Source organism: Rosa chinensis, chromosome 5 (genome assembly GCF_002994745.2).
Source record: "Rosa chinensis cultivar Old Blush chromosome 5, RchiOBHm-V2, whole genome shotgun sequence".
Taxonomy (NCBI): domain Eukaryota; kingdom Viridiplantae; phylum Streptophyta; class Magnoliopsida; order Rosales; family Rosaceae; genus Rosa; species Rosa chinensis.
The window spans coordinates 16,087,663-16,093,746 of NC_037092.1; the positions used below are offsets into that span (position 1 = coordinate 16,087,663).

The 6,084-nt window shown below is 32.4% G+C and overlaps 1 non-coding gene across 1 annotated transcript; it reads left to right on the forward strand.

The window, feature by feature from the left end:
* The first annotated feature begins 2,414 nt into the window (after positions 1–2,414).
* Positions 2,415–2,600, forward strand: LOC112168585. The gene has a single exon (XR_002924345.1). It is a non-coding gene; the product is annotated as a U2 spliceosomal RNA (small nuclear RNA).
* The last annotated feature ends 3,484 nt before the right edge of the window (positions 2,601–6,084 follow it).

The following is a 6,084-nucleotide window of genomic DNA, read 5'->3' on the forward strand; positions in this document are numbered from 1 at the left end:
GGAATGAAATGAGAAAGAGGGAAAGTGTGGAAGTTCTTTTTGGCTGAAAAGTTTATAAAATAAGATGGGTTTCGAGAAGAAGATGGGTTCGATTCTTTAAGAGAAGAAGACGGCAACTGCCTTCAAAAGCTAGAAGAAGATGAGTTTTGCTGTTTTTCTCGAAGACTAGCTACCCAAGTGTTGAAAACGGCCAAGTACGTGGGAGACAATATGCTATTAAGTTTGTCAGAGCGGTAGACAATGTGCATTTAAGTTTAGTTTTTGATTTGTATAACCAATTCAAACAACACATAAATTAATTTTGGTTGTCTGATAGTATACACTAAAACTTCAGCTTAGGGATCCAACAAGCAAATCTCCCGCTTAGTGCAAATCACAAACTTATTTCTCCCGCCAAGGATTACCATCGCACATTCACACAACAAAAATAGGCCATTTCGTTGTAAGAGCTTCTAATCGTGTACCAACATTTTACCCAAAAATTGGCCTTTTTGGGGCTAATCACTCTCATTTTGGGGTACATCCGATTTTCTTCCAAACTTGCACAACGGAAACAAAAAATGTGTTGTATGTTATTTTGCAACTTACACTCATACTAACATATACAACCACACTGTTGTACAAGGTGAGTCAAAATTTCGACCCAAATTTGAGCAAGGTGGGAGGGAAATTTTTTTTTCATTCAGACAATAGACAAATCCTTATAAGTGTTGTACGATAATCTTGGACAAAAAAAAAAAAACTGATTTCTGACGTCCTTATACAACCAAATCTCATTAAACTTGTTGTATGAAGCAGTTTCGATTAACACACTACGGAAATTTTTTTTTTGTTGTCTAAAAAGTGTAGTCTGATAAAGATTTTGGCATAGAGCATCGAATTCGAAGCCCTCCCGGATCCTTCAACCACTTACCACCAGGAGTCTGAGGTGGATTGGGCAGCCAATGAGCCAATCAGGAATCTCGTTACCTTTCTATATATTGCCACTATTTAAATCTGATAAATATTAGTCAACTAGCAAAATTAACGTCCTCTTTAAATACCTTAATTATAGATTTTTTATTGGTCCCATTATTCCAGCAGTTTTCCTTCTACTCATCATTATTGCTACAATTATGGATCTTTTCTTTACATATATATTTTATTTGAATTCAAAGATTTTATAGATTTAAATGAATGTGGAATTTAAACTTTCTATTTTAAAGGTAGATTTTGTGTTTTCTATTTCTGTTTTCCATCCATTTACTTGCTACTTGACTTAAAGATAGAGGTTTAAGTTTTTAACCTAGCTAATATGTTTTTTTTTTTTTTAACCTAGCTAATAGATTTTGAGATTTTGTGTTTTCTATTTGAGAGTTTCTATTGGGACCTCCAAATCTGCTCACTTGACCTCTCTATTATGAATTATTAAATGACATATCTAACCTACTATAAAATGACTATTAAGGACAATAATTATACCAAAAAAATTGTTATATTTATTTTCTTTAGACTTTCCAATTCAATAATATTAGATTGCATTCTTTATTATTTTGCCTATCTATTTTCATTTTCCAATTTCACTACATACTCATTAAAGCATTCATATATATTTAATAAGAAATAAAATTATGATTAAGATAAAAATGTATGATATGCATATTGAACGCATATTGGTCAGGGAGAACAAAATAAATTGTATTATGACCTAAATCTAAATCTATCCATTATATTTGCAAAAAGAAGAAGAAAAAAAATAGGGCTAGCAAATAAAAATAAATAAAAAAATATTTAAATAAATAATTAATTATGAGGTACAGAAAATAGAGAAACATTAAGTAAAAATGATTAATTTGTTTTTTTTTTGCACAGCTAAAAAAGAAAAAGTAAATAAAAAAATCACATAATAGTTCATGTTATTTTATTTTTATTAATTTTTAAAACTCAATACCTTGTGTTTGATTTTTTTTTTATTGGATAAGAGATTTATGTTGTCTGATTAAGAAATGGAGATGTAATTAAGATTTATAGAGTAATTAAATCATTGAAATGACTAAGTTTTTTTATTATAAATATCTTAGTTTGTTTGTAAATTCTATGAGTGAGGTTATTTGAGGAACTTTAGTGAGGTTTAATGAGTAAATTTAGTATTTGAAAATTTGATAGGAGGTGTAAAAAGCATATAGGTCAAGTGAGTAAATTTAGAGGTTTCAATAGAAAAACTCTTTCTATTTTAGTTCTCCATCCATTTACTTGCAACCTGACTTAAAGGTAGAGGTTTAAGTTTTTAACCTAACTAATAGGTTTTTTTAAAAAAAAAATTTTTATTACAACCTAAAGATTAGACGCGTGTGTTTAGTTAACCTCACTTCTAAGAATTTTCATTTTAACTTACTTATTCGAATCATTTTCCACATCAACCTCTTTCTTAGGTATTCTATTATTGCAAGTTGACCATATCAAGTGTATACTATCTATTCTTATCAGTTTAATCCTGATACGTGGATCAATGGTTCACACGATATAAATTAATTTTTTGAAGGGGTAAGTCCACCACAATAGCTTGCTATTAATACAACAACAACAAAAAGTTGACCATATTTCTTAGGTTGAAAATCTCTGAGTCTCTAAGTTATCCCTATATGCATATTCCTATCTATTAGGTAACAATTGAGAATGAACCATCATAAAAAATTAATATGACAATATGCAAAAGGAAAAGTTGAAAGAAAATAAAAGTATCTTGTTCTACGTATGACAATATACCTAGAACAAGATACTTTACCATAAGAAAATTCAGGGCACAATAATGACAAATGAAAAGATTTGAAAAATTAAATCTCATGAATAACATACCTTATGAGTAGATACCATACTTTCGAAAGCCAAAAATTAGAAAGAGAATATGGTCACGAATGCATAGGTGATAGGTGATACACAAGTTCACAACAACAAATTTGAACTTCTTTCTTATGATCTATAGAACTGAACTAGTATCTATATAGCTCTGTATAGCTTGAAATCATGGTGCTATATATATATATGGGGAAATTACTGGTCACTCCCTGTACTTTTAGGGCGTCGACAGCTCAGTCCCTGCTATCCTAATTTCGACAAGTTACTCCTCAGACTTTCAAATCTCACACAATTTGGTCCAAAATGACTATTTTGCCCCTCCCTTCCTCTTTTTGTTTTTTATTTTTCTCTCCTCTCCCCTCCTTTCTTCTAAAATTCATAATTAATTCATACGAACTCCGATATTTGCGTTCCATATATGTACGAGATCGTATCGATGAGCTCCACAACTTTTATGAAGAAAGTTTTTCCAAATTTTGTATGTATAAAAAGTCAATTTTCACAACCGCTCCAAATAACATTTGTTTCGAAAATCCACTTTCTTCTAAAATTCATAATTAATTCATACAAACTCTAATTTTTGCGTTCCATATATGCACAAGATTGTATCAACGAGCTCTACAACTTTCATGAAGAAAGTTGTTCCAAATTTTGTACGTATAAAAAGTCATTTTCACTACCCCCCTAAATAACGTTCGTTTCGAAAATCTCCTTTCTTCTAAAATTCATAATTAATTCATACAAATTCCTATTTTTGCGTTCCATATATGTATGAGATCGTATCGATGAGCTCTACAAATTTTATGAAGGAAGTTTTTTCAAATTTTGTATGTATAAACAGTCAATTTTCACGACCCCCCCTAAATAACGTTCATTTCAAAAATCTCCTTTCTTCTAAAATTCATAATTAATTCATATGAACTCCGATATTTGCATTCCATATATGTACGAGATCGTATCGATGATCTCTACAATTTTTATGAAGAAAGTTTTTCCAAATTTTGTATGTATAAAAAGTCAATTTTCACGACCCCCCCTAAATAACGTTCATTTCGAAACTAAAATTGATACGAAACCGAATTTCTCGTACAACTACTTATGAAATAGTCTCAATATTCATAATTCAAATATTTGATATTTCTTGGGTTGAAATGTGCATAATGAGAGAGAGAGTGTGTGTGTGTGTTATTTTGTGGTTGGGGGGGGGGCGTGAAAATTGACTGTTTATACATACAAAATTTGAAAAAACTTCCTTCATAAAATTTGTAGAGCTCATCGATACGATCTCATACATATATGGAACTCAAAAATCGGAGTTTGTATGAATTAATTATGAATTTTAGAAGAAAGGAGATTTTCGAAACGAACGTTATTTAGGGGGTAGTGAAAATGACTTTTTATACGTACAAAATTTGGAACAACTTTCTTCATGAAAGTTGTAGAGCTCGTTGATAAAATCTTGTGCATATATGGAACGCAAAAATTAGAGTTTGTATGAATTAATTATGAATTTTAGAAGAAAGTGGATTTTCGAAACAAATGTTATTTGGAGCGGTTGTGAAAATTGACTTTTTATACATACAAAATTTGGAAAAACTTTCTTCATAAAAGTTGTGGAGCTCATCGATACGATCTCGTACATATATGGAACGCAAATATCGGAGTTCGTATGAATTAATTATGAATTTTAGAAGAAAGGAGGGGAGAGGAGAGAAAAATAAAAAACAAAAAGAGGAAGGGAGGGGCAAAATAGTCATTTTGGACCAAATTGTGTGAGATTTGAAAGTCTGAGGAGTAACTTGTCGAAATTAGGATAGCAGGGACTGAACTGTCGACTCCCTAAAAGTACAGGGAGTGACCAGTAATTTCCCCTATATATATATATATATATATATATATATATATATATATATATATATCCTCAATGAAAATTTGAAATCAAAGCATGCACCATTTAAGCCATAATGTCATATACTATAATTATACATCAACACTCTATAACTCTATAAAGAAGGTTGGCCAACCTCTCAAAAAAAAAATTGTCCAAGGGTAAATCAGGCATATAGAAAAACACAAAAAAATATTAATTATACATAACACTCTATAAGGAAGGTTGCCTACGTGGATTGGGTGTAGATTGATAGAAAAATATGTATGAGTTTTTCCCAATATCTCTTTAGAAAATTGGGTTTATATCTAATTTTTTCTTATTTGTTTGTTTTGTTTCAAAAAGATTGAGCAAGAGTTAAAAAGTTTGGGGACGGCAACTCAGCAGTGACCTAGTAGATTCGCAAGCACGATAATTTGTAGGGCCAACAAAAAGATTGATATATGATCCCTTCATTTTAGGTTTCTACTTGACACTCTGACAGTGAATTGTCATATGATGTTTTGCTATATATATAAGGGGAAATGATCATTTACCCAATTTTAGGTACCAAATTGCCCACTTGCTCCACTAACATTTTTTTAACTCCATTTACCCAAAACACTCTAAGGGATTATTTCCCTAATACCCAATTAATTCTTTTTTTTATTTTTTTTTTGAGACTTTTTTGCCCTCCCTCCCTCCAGCAGGTCGCCCATGACGACGGCTCTTGCCATCGCCGCGCCGAAACTCGTCGTCGTGCTCTCCGCGGCCAGGCTCGATGCCAAGCCGACGGTCCTCGTCACTGAGAAGCTCGGCGAGGCCAGGTTGGACCTTATGAAGGAATCGACGACCGCTAGTAGAATCAGGTACGTCTTCGATTTGCTTCTGTCTCTCTCGCCGGCTACTGATCATCACGGAAATAGCAACTTGATTAAATCTCCGGTCTCGGGCTGCAACCGGAGTCGTTGCAATCGGAGTCAAATCAGTGTGAAGGCAAACGGTCAACCGGAATTGTTGCAAAACGACTGGAATTGTGGGCAAAATCGTCACTGGGGTCAAGATTATTGGGGGGCAATAATGTGTCTTAATTGTTATAAAGTCTCTATAATTGTGTTCAGTGATATTTTCCTTTGTGTTAAAGACTGCTTCTAATGTGTTTTGGTATTTCTGATATATTATTGGGCGGCAATAATCTGTTTATTGCGGGGCAATAATATATTTGTTTTGTTATTTTTTGCATGAATATGGGTGATCCTTTTGTTGTTAGGTGCATTTATTCTTGTTAAGAGGCCACCCAGGAGGCCTAGAGTGAAGCGGTTCAAGTGAAGTGGAGAGTGTGAAAAAAAACCAATTCGTTGTGGACTTAAATTCGCCAAGTA